This window comes from Macrotis lagotis, chromosome X (assembly GCF_037893015.1).
Source record: "Macrotis lagotis isolate mMagLag1 chromosome X, bilby.v1.9.chrom.fasta, whole genome shotgun sequence".
Classification (NCBI taxonomy): domain Eukaryota; kingdom Metazoa; phylum Chordata; class Mammalia; order Peramelemorphia; family Peramelidae; genus Macrotis; species Macrotis lagotis.
The window spans coordinates 677,094,958-677,114,202 of NC_133666.1; the positions used below are offsets into that span (position 1 = coordinate 677,094,958).

At 40.8% G+C, this 19,245-nt stretch overlaps 1 long non-coding RNA gene across 2 annotated transcripts in view; it reads right to left on the reverse strand.

Annotated features, from left to right (window-relative positions):
- The window catches only part of LOC141497957 (uncharacterized), a 187,740-nt gene that overhangs the window by 55,524 nt on the left and 112,971 nt on the right, over positions 1–19,245 (reverse strand). For both annotated transcript variants that reach the window (XR_012471498.1, XR_012471497.1), the window contains exon 3: positions 11,252–11,427. This is a non-coding gene — a long non-coding RNA (uncharacterized LOC141497957). The remainder of the gene's footprint in view (positions 1–11,251; positions 11,428–19,245) is intronic.

Consider the following 19,245-nt stretch of genomic DNA (forward strand, 5'->3'; position numbering starts at 1 on the left):
TCTCAGAGCTCTGTTTTCAGTGAAATTATGGACAATATTACCTGTAGCTCCTTCCTTATAGGGCTGTGATAAGGATTACATTAAATAATGTATGTTAAAGAAGGTAAACCTTTTTTAAAGGTTGAAATCTGTAGGAAAAATGCCTATAGTTATACATTTTGTTAGCCATAGAATCAACAGATTTTTTTAAAAAATGTTTTAGGTTTTTTGTTTTTTGTTTTTTTGCAAGGCAATGGGGTTAAGTGGCTTGCCCAAGGCCACACAGCTAGGGAATTAAGTGTCTGAGGCTGGATTTGAACTCAGGTCCTTCTGACTCCAGGGCCATTGCTCTATCCACTGTGCCACCTAGCTGCCCAAAGTCAACAGATTTTTGCCACTGTGGACTATTCATAAATGTAATTCTCATTCTCTTTCAGTGCCTTCCCTCCTTTAATTATTTCCTATTCATCCTGTCAATAGTTTTGTACTTACTTGTTTACCCCCCCATTAGATTGTAAGCTCCTTGAGGGCAGAAACTGTTTTTGGGCTCTTTTTTTTCAATGCTCAGGGCTTAGCACATAGTAGGAAGTTAATAATTATCTACTGACTATTTATCAACTACCCTTATATCATTTTAGTCCAAATCCTTTCCATGTCATTTTAGTGAGAAATTGAGAAAACGAAGACCTACCTTCCACCAGGAAGCCAGAACTTCCCAGGCAACTTGCTTCTTCCTTCCTCCCCTCCATTTTAGAAAAGTGAGCCACTAGAACAATCCTCTAGACATAACATTCCTTCTCATTCCCCTCCCTCTGGTCTTCCCAGTTCTGGCCCTTCGGTGCTCCCTACTAGAGTTGAGTTGTGTTGAGAGGTGAGGGAGCCACGAAAAGATCATCCAACTCACACCATTTTGGTGGTCCATTCCCTTTTATGCTTCCCATCCCATCCAACTATCGACCAAGAAACCAGGGCCTGTCCAGGTCTGGCCACTTGGCCTGGCCCAGGGCCACCCATTTCTGTCCTTGATTTCTACATGCCATACTTCCCCTGGGAATAGCATTCTTATCAACACTATAGCACTCATGCCAGACCTGATGATGGACTGTCCAATGGCTCCCCTGTAAAGGTCTGGACCAAGCTCCCTGCCCTGGCCCACATTCACCTTTAAGGGTTGTTTCTCTCCATCAAAATAGAAGCAGGTATGAAGTGAACAGATTAGTTAGAGAAGCTAGATGATCCAGTGAGTAGAGGGCTGGACCTGGAGCCAGGAAGATCTGAATTTGATCAGACTTCAGAAACTTATTCACTAGGTGACCCCACCCAAGTCACTTCTCAGTCTGCCTCAGTTTCCTCATCTATGAAATGGGCATAATAATAACAACACCTACCTCCCAGGGTTGTTGTGAAGATCAAATGAGTAATCTATGTAAAGAACATTGTAAATGCCAAAGTGACATAGGAATAAGTGTGTACACAAATACATATGGATATATACATATACATACTCATAAGCATGTATGCCACAAATATAGACACATATAAATATATACACCCATGTGTGTTGTTGTCACAACCACCATCATCACCACCACCATCATCATCATCACAGGAAAGGAAATTTCTGTTTTGCTTTCATATCCCCATTCCCAGAACACATGGATGCATGTAGTCAGTGTCCTTCTGCTTGATTGCTCCTGGGTAGAGAAGGAATTCTCAGACAAATAGAACCCAGACTAGGTGACCTCTGAGGGCCCTTCCAGCTTTGAGATTCTATGATTATGAAACTTGGCATCTTTGGCCAGAGGAGGAAAAATAAAGTCCTTTGGCTGAGCAATAAAAGTAATATTGGTCTGACACCTAGAGACACCCAGGCTGTTGGAAAGGCATTCTCTTAAAAAAAGAGATGAGAGAGAGAGAGAGAGAGAGAGAGAGAGAGAGAGAGAGAGAGAGAGCGAGAGATAAACTAGTCTCCAGAAGCTTCCACACTGTGTTCTAACTTGACCACATCTTGCACTCAATCTGCTGAAATTCTTGGCTCTAGACGATGATATCCCCACATCCAGGAAACCATTCTGACTCGGTGGGGCCAGAGGTCTCTCCCATTGTAACCCACTTCCTCCATCAGAGTTTTAAATTTGGAAGCTGTCCGCATCCCTATTGTATGGAATGTCAGCATTCAGATAACCTCAGAATTATTTTTATTTGTCTTCTCTGACCCAAACTAAAAAAGAAAAGAGGGTTTTCCTTGGGACAGGCTGTTAATAGACAGAGAGTCTGATAAGAACTGGCTGATATTTTCAGCTTTTGGCCAGACAGAATTGAAGGCGAACACTTCAAATCTCTAGGGGAGCCAGAAATGGAATTCAAGTGAGTTTGAACTATGTGACTCTGTGTGTGTGTGTGTGTGTGTGTGTGTGTGTGTGTGTGTGTGTGTATGTGTGTGTGTGTGTGTGTCCGGGACCATGTATATATGTGAATGCATGGATGTGTGTATATCTACACGTGTGAGTTTGCACATATATGAGAACATGTCCTGCGAGGGTGCACATGCATGTGACCTGTGAGTCTGTGTGTATTGGCATGTGAACAACACATGTGCATGGATGTGACATGTGAGTGCGCTCGTGTGTGTGAATGTGTTGTGTGTAGGTGTGTTGCTGAATGTGTGATTGTGCATGTATGAATGTGTTATGAGTATATATGTGTATAAGTGTGTGAGTGAATATGTGTGAGTATATTGTGCTGTATCTCTCTCTTTGAGTGTGTGTGTCAGCATATGTGCATCTGAGTATGAGTTACATGAATGTATACGTCTGAGTTTGTGTCTCTGTACATGGTGTGACTACATGACTAGGTGCAGAAATGTGAGTGTGAGTGTGTTATGTGTTTGTGTCCATGTTTATCTGGATTCTGAAGGGGGAGGAATAAAGTGGGTGAGTGTAAGATCCCAAGAGTAGCTATACTATAGGACCCTAGATTTAAAGCTAGAATTCAATTCAATCTTTCACTAAACTTATTTTATTTCATCCAGTAACTATTTATTGACAGGAAATCCATCAAATTAATGATAAAAGATTTTCATTTTATTTTTAACTAAGCTTTGATTTTATTTTTTCCAATTATATGCTAAGATGGCTTTCAGTGTTTATCTTTCTGCAAAGCTTTTGAGCTCCACATTTTTCTACCATCCTCCCTTCCCTGCCTCCTCTTCATGTCAGCGGGCAATCTAGGATAGAAGTTGAATAATTATGTACATATTTCCAGATTAGTCATGTTGTGAAAGAGGGATTAGAATTATGGGGGGAGGGAACCATGAGAGAGAAAGAAACAACATAAAAGAGGTTTTAAAAAGCAAATGTGGAATGCTTTGATTTGTGTTCAGATTATGTAATATTTTCCTCTGAATGTCCCCCCAGGGTTGTTCTTGATCCCTGAACTGCAGAGAGGAGCTGCACCCACCATAGCTGATCATCTCACAATGATGTTGTTTGTATGTATAATGTTCTCCCGGTTTTGCTCACTTCACTTCAGCATCAGTTCATCCAAGTCTTCCTAGGCTTTTTTAAAGTCTAGCTATTAGGACAGTTAGGCAGAGCAGTGGATAGAGCACTGGTCCTGAGATCAGGAGGCCCTGAGTTGAAATCCAGCTCAGACAATTAATAATTATCTAGTTGTGTGAACTTGGGCAAATCACTTAACCCCATTGCCCTTGGAAAAACCAAATAAATAAATAAAGTCTAGCTACTTATGATTTCTTAAAGAACGATATTATTCCATATACCATAATTTTTTCAAACATTTCCCAATTTTCAGTTCTTTGTCACCACAAAAAAAGAGCTGCTATGAATATTTTTGAACATGTGGGTATTTCCCCCGTTTAAATAACCTTCTTTGAGATTTAGACCTAGCTGTGATAGGACTGGATCAAAGGGAATGCTCAGTTTCATTGCCCTTCAGTCATAGCTCCAAATTGCTCTCCAGAATGGTTGAATCAGTCCACAACTCCACTAACAGAGCATTAGTATCCTAGTTTTCCCACCTCCCCTCCAACATTTTCGGGGTTTTTGTTGTTTTAGGTGTGAGGTGATACCTCAGATTTGTTTTAATTTACATTTCTCTAATCAATGACTGGGGGCGGCTAGGTGGTGCAGTAGATAGAGCACTGGTCCTGGAGTCAGGAGTACCTGAGTTCAAATCCGGCCTCAGACACTTAATAATTATCTAGCTGTGTGGCCTTGGGCAAACCACTTAACCCCATTGCCTTGCAAAAACCTAAAAAAAAAATATAATTGGGAGCAGTTTTTTTAGTATATCTATAGATAACTTTAATTTCTTTTGAAATCTGAAAACTGCCTATTCATATCCTTTGATCATTTATCAACTGGGTAAACGACTTGTATTCTTAAAAATCTGACCCAATTCCCTAAATGTATTTTGAAAAGGAGTCCTTTATCAGCAATTCTAGCTGTGAAAAATATTTCCATATAATTTTATTTTGAAATAAAATTTTTTATCTTTTCTTTGCCTCATGGATTACTAAAAGTATATATATATAATATATATATATATATTATATATATATATATATATACCTGTTCATACAGACAAATAGCCACCTACTTCACTTTGAGAAGCATAAAGCTTACAAACTATTATCCTTATGGTCCAAGGAATAGGGTCCTGAGTCAGAAAAACCAGGGCTTGAATTCTACCTCTTACATTTACTAACTGTGTGACTTTTGGCCCTCTGAGGGTCTCAGTTTCCTAAATTGTAAAATAGTTTCTATATTCCTTTTTCAGCTCCTTCTGGACTTGGCTCCAGTTCATCTGTATTTTCCTGCACAAAGACTGCATGGTCAATCTAGTGGCACTGATCACTCAAGAGATCATAACAGTTAACTTGTCAATCCAAAAGTGATGTGTTGACCCCCAAGGGTCCGAGGGGAAGCTAGAATTTGAGCTAACTGGGGGGTGAGAATACCTCCAAGATTATGTGTTGGGTTACAAAGACATCTGGACATTTATGAAACTCTAGGACAAAGGGAAAGCCTTGGCATTATCTGAAGGGAGAAAAAAAAGCCATAATCTTTCCCTCTTATAGATATAAATTTTCATTGATTGTGTCCCGTTAGCCACTGGGAGATCCTATGGGTAGAGATGTCTATTTCAATAACCAATCCCCTCCTTGGTCTTTACCTTAGGATTAGCAAATCTTGTACATCAACCTTGGAAGCAAGCATTCCTTCAACCAATCTTTGAGGGAGACCTTGACAATTTATTTAGATGTAAAGAAGGAAAGAACAAGCCCAGAAGATTCAAGTCCCTGGGACACAAGACATACCAGGTCCTTCGTTGCATCCTCATGCCACTTCCTCTTCAGTTTTCTCACTTCTCTCAGCACTGTTTAATCAGAGGTGCATGGGTAAGTCGAGTTTAATGACCAAGGATTTGCTCCCAGGGTGCCATCATTTGGAGGGTGATGAGAGCATTTAATCACATTTCTTAAACATCAGATAGTTGAGCCTCCAGGGAAGGCAGCTGGGTGTTGCAGTGGATAGAGTGGTGGACATGGAATCAGGAAGACTCAGCTTCCTGAGTTCAAATCTGGCTTCAGATTTGGCTTCAGATCACTTATTAGCTGTGTGACCCTGGGCAAGTCATTGAATAACTCTGCCTCAGTTTCCTCATTTATGAAATGAGCTATAGAAGGAACTAGCAAACCACTTCCAGTAACTGCCAAGAAAAACCTCAAAATGAGGTCATGAAGAGTCAGATATGATTCAAACAACTGAACACTCACAACAAAAGTGACTAGTTTGCATAATTAATTGCCTAAAGTATGGAAGTTACTAGATGGCAATCTTTCTCCAAGGACTGTCCTCCCACCTCATTGAACTCAACTACTCCACTAGCTGACTCCCAGGGTCTTTTTGTTTCTCACCCGAATTTTTCTTTAAAAGTCAATGTAGGGGCAGCTAGGTGGCACAGTGCATAGAGTTGGCCCTGGAGTCAGGAGGACCTGAGTTCAAATCCAGCCTCAGATACTTGATACCAGCTGTATCACCTTGGACAAGTCATTTAACCCCCACTGCACCACCCCCCCAAAAGAATTAAATAAAAGTCCATAGGAGGACATGCTTCATACTATTTGTCCCACATCTCAGTGTTGTGATTGTTCAAATGTTTCAGTCATATCTGTCTTTTTGTGACCCCATTTTGGAGTTTTCTTTGCAAAGGTCTTACAGTGGTTTGCCATTTCTCCTTTCCAGGTGATTTTACAGAAGAGGAAACTAAGGCAAACAGGGTTAATTGACTTGCCCAGGGTTCCACAACTAGGAAACGTCTGAGGTTGGATTTGATGAGGTATCTTGACTCCAGGCCTGGTGCCCTATGATCTATGAAGCCCCCTAGGTCCCGTAGACATATACCCTGTGTCCAGTCTCTTCCCGCTACTGTCTATCCTTCACTAAGAATCTAAGTGATTTTTGTAAATCACGGGTCTGCCCTGTCAGTCCTCCACCCAATAAACTCCCTTAGCTCCCTGCTACTTCCAGGATAGAATATAAAATTTTGTCATTTCAAACTATTTACAGACTAGTCCCTTCCTCCTTCCCTTTAACTTGATTCTCCTCAACAAATTCTATGGTTCAACTCTCCTGTCCTATTTCCCACCTCTGTGCCTTTGTATTAGTGGTGCCTCCCACCTGGCATACTCTTCCTCTTTTCTTTTGCCTCTACTTTCCTGGCTTACTTTGAAACTCAGTTCAAGTCCCACCTTCTGCTCTTCTCAGTCTTTCCAACTGCTGGGGCAGCCTCCTTTTATATTATACCTACCAAGTTATTTACATACAGTCTCCCCCATTAGGATGTAAGAGCCTTGAAGGAAGCCTTCCTTTGAATCACCATGCATGAAGCCTAGTATACTGTTGGTGCTTAATAAGTGCTGGTTGACTCCCAAAAGGATGCAATTTTCTCTTTATCACAAACCATATCCCATGCTAGAACTCTTTTTTTTTCTCTTTTAGTTGCATGTCATCATAGACAAAAATCAACTTTTCCAGTGGCCGCTGCCTTTCCCTTGAGCATTCATTGAGAACATCAGGTTCCTCTGAATTGGTAAAAATTCTTGCCCTTCCCTTAATGAAGGCAAAAGGGTCTCAGGTCCGTGGGTCTTGCTTGAATTAGAGATGGTGTAAACAGTACTTAACAGTTCTAATTGAAGGTCAGTAAATCCCTGAGACATTGAATGAGTTCTATAGGGAGACGTGTAAATCTGCTCCCTTTGTTGACATCCCGACAGAGCCCCCAGCCCGGGCTTGGGCAAGACTTAATAAACCTGGTATGCACTTAATCAAAACCATTTTGCCACCAAAGGGGCAAGGAGTGTAAATCACAATTACTCTTGGCCCTCAACCCCAGGGTTTGGGCCCAGAGGCCCTGCTGATGCCAGAGCCTATCAAGGGCTGAGTCTTGTTGCTTCGTTAGCTGTCTAACTTCAGTTTTAAGGTCTCAGCACCCGACCCGTTTCTCTGTGGGGGGATCCAGATGGAAGAGGACGATGGTGGCCCCAGACTTCTTCTCTTCCCCTCCCCCTCAGTCTTCAACCCAACTAGTTCTCCTTTGATCTTTTTTTTCTAGTCATCACTCTAATCAAGAAAATATTAATAAACCCCAAGTGCTCAGATCTGCCATGACCTCTTCCCCCAATAAGCTTAATAATCCTGGTTGGGTCAGGATTTCATTTTCATTTAGGGGGAGGAGACAGTAGAATATTCTAAGGGTTATATCCATGACTCAAGAAGGCTATTCCATTCAGGGACCATTTCACCCAAATCTTTGATTCATTTAGGTAAACAAAGTCAAGCAATCAAATGGGGAGTAGAAAACACTGCATCTAAACAGCCAGGTGGTCCAGTAGGCTATGATCATATGTGGCTACTGGATGACCCATGTAGACCTGAATTTAAATTCTGCCTCAGACACTAGATGTGTGATCCTAGCCTCAGTTTACTCATCTGTAAAATGAAGGACTGGGACTGACTGTCCTTCCAGGTTCCTTCCAGCTTTCAATCTGTGATTCTATGATAGTTGTACGAATGAAGAGTTGGAGGAGAGAAAGGACCCTCTTTTCTCCGCTCAGCCTGTACCACTTCTTGTCTATAATGTCCTGTTGATTCTCCTTCTCTCCTTCCTCTAATCTATCCTATCTATTCACTACTAAGTTCAAAAATACAGATGCCATCTTGAGCCAATTAAGTGATACAGTAGACAGAGCTAGTGGCCCTGCGGTATGGAAGAAATGAGTTCAAATCTGACTTCAGACATTTTCTAGCTATATGACTCTGAGCAAATCACTTGCCTCAGTTTCTTCAACTGTAATATGAGGATAATGCAGAACCTACCTCTCAGGGTTGTTGTTGAAACCAAACGATATACTTTTTTGGTGAAATATTTTAGCACCATGACTGGGGAATAGTAGTTATTATATAAATGCTTATTCCCTTCCCCTTCTTATCATGTCCCAAAGGATTAGACTTGCTCTGTTTTCAGGTAAGGACAAGGAACAACTGATGGATATTATAGAAAAGTTCATATGCATACTAAATTAAGGAAGTATTTCCTAGCAGTTATAGCTAGTTAAAAGAGGACTGAAGGGACAAGTCCTTTTATAGAGGCCTCACATGAAGGTTAGATGCCCACTGACCAGGAATGTCAGAGGGAATTCTGGGGCAGATTTAGCCTATATAAGCTGCCCCAGGAAGTCCCTTCTGCCTCAGAGATTCCATGATTCTGAAAGAATTCTAAGAGTCAGTATTTGGAGAGACAACGGCCTGTACAAAGTCACCAAATAAATACTTCTCAACTTCTTTTCTTTGCCTCTACTGGAGATTGTTTCATGTGAACATTTTGGTCTCTTTCCCATGAGTGGACATCTCCAGTGGAAATGGCCTTGGTCTGGAGACATAAAGCCTGGTCTCAAAGTCTGCCTCTGATGTTCTCTCAATGAGACCTTAAGCAAAAATTACTTAATCTCTGACCTCTCTAAGGTCTCTTTTTGATCTAGATTGATGAATATCTAGAATCTTAAACACCTTAGGGCCTAGAATCAAATCTCACCCAAGACAACTTGTGAAAGGCAGGATAGGCTTTCCTGAGATCTCAGCTCTGATCCTTTCTTCAGTACATTTTCAGTTTCCTCTCTCTATAGGTAGATAGATAGATAGATAGATATGTATAGATATATATAGATATATATCCCTCTCTCCTTCCCTCTTCCTCTTTCCCTTCCTCCCTTTCTCTCTCCCTCCCCCCTTCTCTTTATTCCTCCTCTCCTCTCTCATTCCCTCCCTCTCTTTCCTTCCCCCTCTGCCTTCCTTTGCTTTTTTCTCTTTCTCTAGTTTTCATTAGATGCCATTGGGCTCCATCTTCATTTTCCTTTGCTCTTTCTCCCTCCTCATCCCTTTCCTTCCCTTTCCTCTCTCACTGCCCTTGCCTATTTTCTCATCCTGATTTGCCTTTCTCTGGCCCCATTGCTCTTCTACTCTCCCCACCATTTGCCTGGAGCCCAAGCCTGGATCCAAAGAACTGGCCAGGGCCTTAATTGCTCCCCTCCTTGACGTGATGCCAATTAGAGGTGACATCCTTTGAACAGGGAGCTGAGGTTCCACGGTTACATATTCCTTCTGTCTGAGTGAATAAGAGGAGCTGTCAGATTCAGAAAGCTAGAAGCCAACCATAGAGCAGCCCAGGCCACCAAGATCCATTGGATGCAAACAGAAAACACTGGAAAGCTTAGTGAGATGGGACCCCCCCCACCCTTACCTTGGCCCCCTAGTCCCTGGACTGAGGAGTATTTATAGGAAGTGACAATTCTGAGGTTGCATTGCTTCTTTTACCAACCAGAATACCCACTCAGAGGCAGCTCTAGTGTCCAGGCCCTGGGGGGCGTGGGGGTGGGGGCTCCAAGGTCCTCTGGGAGGCCAGATTGAAACAGGGTCCTGTGGGAGGGGAAAGTCTGACAGTCTGAACATCCACAGGCTAAAGACTTAACTAGAGGCAGCTTGAAGGATTAAAGATCCTTCCCAATACTCAAAAGAAGTCAGGGTCATATAGGCAAGTCTGTAGTAGCCCAGGATGTTCAAATGCATTTAAAAACTATTATTTTCCCATTTTAAAATGACAATTATTATCTAAAATGGCAGCCTTTAGCCTTCATTATATCAGAGACCCTTTTGGTGGTCTGGAAAAACCTATGGACCCTTCTTGGGATAAGGTTTTTAAATTCCTAAAATAAAATCACAAGATCTCAAAGGAAGGGAATTATTTGAAATGAGTATCAAAAACATTTTTAAACAATTTCCCAGACCTCAAGTTAAAAATTTTTGCTCTAAAGGCAAAATGATATGATTCATAGGGAACCGGCCTCAGCATCAAGAAGAAAAGAATTCAAGTTTACTGTGTGACCTCCTTGAGTAAGAGACTTAACCTTTCAGTGCTCTAGGTCAGAAGTTTGCAAAGTGTGGTCCAGGGGCTTATAGGTAATCCACAAGGCAAAAACTATTTTCATAATACTACTAAGACCTAGCAATTTCTAATCCAGTAAATATCAATAGATATAATCCACATAAACAAAAGTTCTTTAGGGCATCTCCAGTAAATTTTAAGAGTGTGAAGGGGTCCTGAGACCAAAAATTTTGAGAACTGCTATTTTAGTCAACTCTATTTCAATCACATTGCTGACATGTTGGTAGATGAAGTTTACTCACTTGGAAGTTACCTCTATAGGCAAGAGTACTTGTCAAGTCTCTATCATTCATCTATTATTTATATTATAATTAGGAAGTGATAGCATCATGTTCTGCCCTGAACAGGTAACAGGCTACTCAGACTCATACTACCTCTGAAATATATATATTAAATTTTAGGCCCCATTGTTTAGGAGAGAGAGAGAGAGAGAGAAAGGCAAATTGGATAGAAATCAGGTAGACCTGAGTTCTAATGTCATCTCTTCTCTTTACTCAGATGTTGGGTAAGTCAGTTAAAGGAAGACCAACACCCCTGATATGAGGGCTTTTTGATATCTTTTCATGGCTGCTCATCCATTTTAGGCATCAACTCCAATCTACAGCTCCAAGAAGCTGTAACATGCACAGTGGTTACACCATAGTAAACCACCTTGGTAGATAGGCTAAATCAGGTTGAGGGTTCACCAAGAGACTCAAACCCATCAATGAATTAGAAGTGAGTCTACCCCAAGGGTGTGGAGACTTACCTTGGTTGAATGAGAAGATGAGAAGAATTCATTCCAAAAGCCATGAAAGCAACCGAAGAAGGTTCTGCGGAGTATTTTGAACTAGGTCAGATATTGAAGACACCAAGGTCATTCGCTGCATCCTAGGCCATCACCAGTCATCCTGACTTTTATCTTGCCACTGGGCTTTGATGATTCTGGAAGAGAGAGCAAGGCTGATGATTTTGTGCAACTTTGCCTCACTTAAATCCAAGTCATTGCACAAGTAAAGACATCAACCCATGATGTCATTGGTTCACTTCAGAAATGAAAAATAAACAGTTGTGCGATTTTAACTTGCTACATTTTTCCCTTCTTAGCCTCAATTGCCTCATCTGTAAATTGAGGGGGTTGGTGATAGATATTTGCCTGAGGTCCCTCTAATTCTAAATCTAGCAAGTTATAATAAATTGGAAAATGTCTAGAAGAGGGCAATGAAAATGGGAAAGGGCCTTGAGTTCATCATATATGAAGAGCAGTTGAAGAGGTTTAACTCAGAAAACTCAGGGAGGAAGTGATAGTGACCTTCATATATCTGGAAGGTTGTCATATGGAAAATATATTAGATCTATCTGTTTAGCCCTAGAGGGTAGGAGAAGGAACAATGGTGTGTCAGTATAAAAAAAGAATCAAATTTAGGCTGGATAAAATACCTATAGATTAAAGCTATCCAAAGATGGGATAAACCTCTTGGGAGGTAATGAGATTCCCTTCATTGGAAGTCTTCAGGAAGATGCTGGATGAATGTTAAGCATTGTCAAGAGAATTGTTCTCCAGCTATGAACTAGACTAAATGACTAATGGGACTTCTTCTAACTCTCAGGTTCTGGGATTCTTGGATTCTCTGATCACAGATGCACATTGCTATTACTGAATCACCTCTCACAGTTGAATGAGACCTTGGAGGCCCACGAGTTCAACTCTTAGTTGACCTAGAATCCCGACTTTAACAACTTCGATTAATTTTGGTATGATAGGACCAAAGGTTTGGAACTGGAGAGATCTCAGAGCTCATCTAGTCCAGCCTTAACTTGACCAAAGAAGCCAACATTCCCCCTAAACAAAAGGATTACAGAAGCATAGGTTTAGAACTAGAAGGGACCCTTGACTTGATTTGACCAAGGCACCAATAGCTCCAACAACATCAGGATTATAGGGTTATATATTTAAAACTGGGAGGGATCTTGGAGACCATCCAGTTCAGCCTTGACTTGACCAAGATGCCAGTGTCTCCTATAACATCAGGATTATAAGATTTTATGTTTAGAACTGGGAGAGATCCTAGAGATTATTCATGCTAGCCTCCTGATCTTACAAAGAAGCTTAAAGGTATGGTGACCTAATATCCCACAACTAGTAAGTGGAAGAAAGAGATTAGAATCTGGATCCTCCCTGTAAGTCTGCCATACTTTCTTCCGGATTATAGATAAAAAAATAATAAGATGGAACCAATGAGGGCCAAGCAACATGCAAGGTACCTATAGAACAGCCCATTCAGTACCTGACTTCCACCATAGCCTCTGACACTTTGAACGTGCCAGACAACTTTCCATTCACTGAGAAACAATATATACGAGCATTAAAAAGGGATTTTCAAAAATACTCCAGCCTTCAACTCATTGTTTGGGGCCAAGGCCTCAGAGAGATTCAGGCCTCGTCTTCCTCCGTTCCCTCAGCACATCCAGCCCGTCAGCTGGATTGGATTATTCATAATAAAACCAGCCCATGATTTATGGTGCAGCATGGAGCCCAGCGTGGCTAACAGGCTTAGGCCTGCACATTATTCACATAAAAACCAGGCCTGCTACCTGAAACCCCGCCGGAGAGGCAAGGAAGGGCCAGAGAAGAAAAACAGCCACTGGGTTAGCCCAGCCCAACTTCTGCATTTTGGAAGCAGGGACTTAGTGAATTGTTCTTGGGAATATTGACTTTTCCAAACATTCCACTGACCAAACCTTTATGCTAGTCATGAGGCATGAAACAATCGTGAACAAAGCACCTACCGTGTGCCAGTCACTATGCCAAGTACTTTACAAATAGGATCTCATTTAATCCTCACAACAATCATGGAGGGCTAATGCTATCATGATCCCCATTTTGTAGTTGAGGAAACTCAGGCAGATAATCACTAAAAATGACTTGCCCGGGAGCATCTAAGTGGCGCAGTGGATAAAGCACCGGCCCTGGAGTCAGGAGTACCTGGTTTCAAATCCGGTCTCAGACATTTAGTAATTACCTAGATGTGTGGCCTTGGGCAAGCCACTTAACCCCATTTGCCTTGCAAAAAAAAAAAAACTAAAAAAAATGACTTGCCCAAAATCACACAGCTAATAAGTGTCTGAACACAAGTCTCCTTGACTCCAGGACTGCTCCCATCAACAGGCTCTAAGCTAAGAGAGAATTTGGTGAAATTCTTCGTTGTACAGAGAAGGAAACTGAAGCTAGAAAGGTTAAGAGATTCTGGATATGGAGCTATAAGGGGGGCTCAGAGACCATCTAATCTAATTCTTCCATTTTAGAGAGGAAGGATAGGAGGACAAGGGAGGATAGATTTAGAGCAAAGGATTCACATTACATTTTTCTGAGGAAGTTGGGATTCAGAGGTAGTTAAGGGACTTGTCTAAGGTCACACTTAGTCATACTTCTAACCTCATCATGTGACTGAAATTCCTTTCTCTGAAGATATTAATGCTCTTGATTGCTAAATCTGTTGGGGGGAGTTTCTCATTCCTAATGCACCTCAATTTCTCTGTTGCATTTAACATTGTGGATACTCACTCCTCTGGGCAGCTATGTATCTCCATAGTGGAAAGAACACTGTGCTTGGAATTAGGAGGACTCATTTTCCTGAACTCAAATCCGGCCACAGATATGTACTAGCTGTGTGACCCTGGGCAAGTCACTTCACCCTCAATTTCCTCATCTATAAAATGAGCTGGAAAAAGAAATGGCAAACCATCCAGTATCTTTGCCAACAAAATCTCAAACAGGGTCCCAAAGGGCAGAACATGACTGAAAAAGCTCAACAACAATATTCACCCTCTACTTTTTTGAGAGACTAATCTCTCCAAGTTCTCTCTGCAACCTCTGCTTGTTCCTCAGCCTCCTTTGCTGACTCACCATTCACATCATTTCTTCTCTCTCTCTCTCTCTCTCTCTCTCTCTCTCTCTCTCTCTCTCTCTCCCTCTGTCTCTGTCTGTTTCTTTCTCTGTCTCTGTCTCTGTCTCTTGATAGGCAGATAGATAGATAGATAGATTGATAGAGATTTAGATATAGATATCCAATGTCAGTCTCTCCCCCTGATGGAAACATCTACAATTCAACATTTGCAAAACTAAACTCATGGTCTTTCCCCCTAAACCTTCTACTCTTCTTACTATCTTTTCTTTTGTTGAAGGAATCTCCATCTTACCTTTCTCCCAGATTTATAATCTAGGGATATGCTGCACTCCTTGCTATCCTTCACCCCACATGTCCAATTAATCTTGCCTAATCTTGCTGTTTCTGCCCTTTTGATGTCTTACACATTAACCCCTTCTCTTTACTCATAGCTGCCATCTTAGTCCATGACTCCTCATCATCTCTTGCTCAGCTTATTGCAACAGCCTCTTAACTGGTGCCCCTGCCTCAAGCTTCTCCCCACTCTAGTCTATATCCAACCCTGCTATCCGAGTAATTTTCCTTAAGGACAGATCTAATTATACAATCCCTCTACATTATCAATTCTAATGGCTTCTTATTGCTTCTGGGATAAACTGTAACTTCCACTATTTAGCTCTTAGTTCTACACAAGCTGCCCAGCACATACCTTTCCATTCTTATATGACAACACTCTGAGATTCAGCCAGACTGGCATTCTCTCTTTTTCTCCTATACAAGACTCTTTTTCCCTTTGTATGGAATTATGTTTCCATATTTTGTCTTTTTGATATATCTATATCTCTCTACACCTATATCTATAACTATATATCTATCTCTCTACATCTCTATGTATTTATCTTTATCTCTATCTATGCTGCTTTTTTCCTTGTTGCCTTTTCCATTAAAAGATAAGTTCCTTGTGGGTGGAGAGTATTCCATTCTCTGTATTTCTATACCTAGTACATGGTCCAGTGTACCAGACGGTCCTTGTAGGCATGCAACCAATACTTGATTCTCCATTAATTAATTATCTAAACTTTGTATCTTCCCAATCTAATTCAAGTACTAACCAAAATCAGTCACTAGGAAGCCAGTCTTAAAGTCAGAAAGTACCAGGTCTAAACCCTGCCTCTGATATATACTGCTTGTGTGACCCTGGGTAAGTCATTTTTAATCTCTCTAGGCAATATTTCTTCAGAGGAGGTATTGACTTGAATTAGTAGAGGGAGCTTCAAGGTTCCTACACCAATGAACCAATAGGTTTAAGCTTCCTGATCCAAAATAAGAGCAATGAACCATAGTAGACTTCTGGGTGACTTGGGGAATTCATTTCAGAAAGAATACAATATTAGACTTGCCTTAGACACTTACAAGCTATGTAACTTTGTGTAAGACACTATTTTGGTTTGCTTCAGTTTCTATATCTGTAAAATAGAGCCAGTAATGTGCCAGTATATGGGAATAGAAAACCAAAGGGAAAAATTAGTCTCTGCCCTGAAGGAATTTATGTTCCATTGTAATGTGCTCCGGACACCATAGATGGTGGTTGTAATGTAGTGGAAAGTAAAAGGAACATTCATCATATTGTAGTAACATTTTAGTCCCCATTCCAGAAGCATGACTGGATATAGATAAAGAAGTTGAGGCAGAGGCAAAGAGATGATGAATGCCCTCATTCAACCAAGTCCTAGGGAAAGCACCTGGGCCAAATGCAGAAATAGTATCCATGTCCCAGTCCCAGGTAATGCCAGGCCTCATTTAGCAGGTGGACTTGTCTTGGAAGCAAGAAATAATGAAAATCACTGATCAGGAAAAGATGCTTTAGCATTAATAGATAAAAAAGAAAAGACAGACTAACATAGCTTCTGTCTTCTCCAAAAAGGATAATAGAAGATGAAGCAGAGAAGGAAGAGAAAGAGGAGAAGGAAAGGGAGGAAGAGGAGGAAAAGAAAAACAGCAAAGAAGAGGAGGAAGGAAGGAAGGAAGGGAAAAAGATAGAGATTTTGAGAAGGAGGGAGGGAGAGAAAATGAAAGAAGAAAGAAAAGAAAAAGAGGAGAAGAAAATATAAGGAAGCACCTAAAATAGACTAGCAGTATAGATTATGCAAGGAAAGGGTAGAATGCTTCATAATAAATTAAAAAGAAATTAGCACCTGCTAACTCCCTAGCAAGACATATCATTGTCTCTCAAGCTTTCCATCAGAAACTCATTCTATTTCATTGACTGATAAATGACAAATCCTTCCTACTCCAAATATTCAACATTTCCTGAAGCACTCAAACAATATTTTGCTCTTCAGCAAACCACACTTCTGAACACAACTGGCAGGATCCAACAATGCTCCAGAAAATCTTAAACACAACCAACCTTTTTAATATATGTCACTCTCCAAAATACACAATCTCCAAGCTTCTTGGATTCCCAAACTTTCAGACTTAGCAGAAAAAGTCACAGTCATGTGGATGAAGTACCTGACATCTTTGTAGGCTTATCTGCTGTTGAGTTAGATGGAGGATGCTTTAGGATGCAGAGGACAAGCTTGAACCCTCATACTTTCATTTAATGATGACAAGCAGTCATTTTCTCTAACTGTGAAATAATAACCCAGAGAAAATTAACTATAATAGAATAGCAGCAGGACAGTGGCTTCTCCAAAGACTTTTTCTATCTGAACCTAAATGAACAAAATGACATGAGAGATTTTTCTAGAATAAAAACAACTCTGTGGTCCTGACTATTGACTTCTTGTAGCTTTGAGGATGAATAATTATTATTATTGTATGAATTTTGATGATGCTGATGCTGATGATTCCAGTGATAGACTACATCACTTAGGGTTCCAGGCAATTATTGAAGACTGTAAACAGCAAATAATGTGCAGACCTGCTCTCAGAGAGGGAAGTCCCTACACAAAAGAAATCAATGAGATCTCAGACAGCAATTCCCTAATAAAAATGATAATAAAATAATTCATATTTCTATAGCACTTTGTTGGTATAGAGTGTGAGATGTTGGTCTGTCCCTAGTTCCTGTCATACTATCTTTCAGTTTTCCTAGCAGTTTTTATCAAAGAGTAAATTCTTAGCCCAGAAGCTGGGATCTTTGGGGTTTATCAAATAGTGTATTATGATAGTCATTTACTACTTTTTTCTTTAATACCCATTCTTTTTCCACTGATCCACCATTCTATTCAGTTTTGATGGTTGATGCTTTATAATATAAGATGCTATTATTATTTTTATAATCACATAATTGAGGCAGATGGAGGTTGTGACCTGTCCAGTAGTATCTATTGAAACCCATCAACAAGCATTAAATGTAATGGGAATAAGTTAGAAACATTCCCAATAAGATCACAAATAAGATAGGTGGTTATCCACAGACATGGAAGCATGAGGCTCCCCAGATCTTCAATCACAGTCTGGGTCTCTAGCCTTGTATCTGATTATTGCCACTGCACCAATTTACTATGACTTGTCCAGGGTCATACAGTAAGTAAATTTATGAGACTGAATTTGAATTTAAGTTTTCTGGATTACAGGTCTAACATACTGTTCACTGAACCACCTAGTTCCCTCCAGCTTCCAAATTCCTCCTGCCCCTCTAGAGGGTGGCTGCAATGGGGAAAGAATGAGACTGTAGATTGGCTGATTGGAGGTCATTTTTCTAACCCTACCCTCTGCTATCTGCATAGAGTCTAAGACCCTAGCACCTAGGACAGTGCTAGGTGCAGAGAGCACACCTTATCAATCCTCAGCCAGGGAATGGATAACGGCTGCTAAATTCATTGGTCATTCTCACCTCTCTAGGCAACCTCCATCTTCCTTCTTCCCATTTGTGTCATTCTTCTGCCCATGTCTCTCCATTCATTGCCACCAGCCAATTTGCCAGCCCATGGATTTACTTCCCATTCACTCACTATAAAACTCAATGACTATAGGAAAAGGATTTCACAAATGCTGAGTAGAGATCACAGAATCACAAATTTACAACTGGAAGGGACCTTAAAGGTCATAAAGTCCATCCCCCCCCTCCTTTATTTTACAGATGAGAGAAGTCTCAGACTTGCCCAGGGTCACACAGCCAGTAAGTATCTGAGGTGAGATTGGAACCCATATCTCTAGGACTCTACCCACTACTCCATAATCCCTCCACAAGATGACTTTTCCAAGATAGTGATTTCTGGTAATTGAGAAGACACTGTCGTCATAATGTTCTTGATGTGGACTCAAAGGATGAGATAGGACAGACTTCTGCATATCCTGGACAGCTGAAGGACTCTGAGTGACTTCAGTAGTGTAATACATATTAGCAAAACTGCCTCAATAAAACTATTGGCTAAAAGGGCAAATAAATGGTTGGGGAAATGGCCGTTTCCATCACTTTAATGTCTAGAGAAGACATTTGTCTTGTGTCACATCCCCAAGAACCATCATTTGGTGATTTACTGACTATGAGATCATCTTAGAGGATAATATGTCAGCCATGAAATCACCCAAATGCTTTGGAGTCATTCTTGACTCTTCTGTCCCTTCTCCTTCCCCTGTCTTCCCCTCCATCCAAATCATCTCAATTCATCAAGTACATCTCTCACGTCCCTTCCCTCTTCTCTTCACCTTTCACCTGGGTCATTGCAATATTTTCCTCAAAGGTCTCCCTATTTCTCCATTCTCCATACAAACTCCCAAAATAATCCTCTCAAAATACAATACTTATCATGTCATCTTGGACATATGAATCTTGTTTGTATGAATATTCTCTCCCTTCTTAAATGATCAGGTATACATTTTTCTTTCTTTTTTTTTTAGTTTTTTTTTTACAAGGCAATGGGGT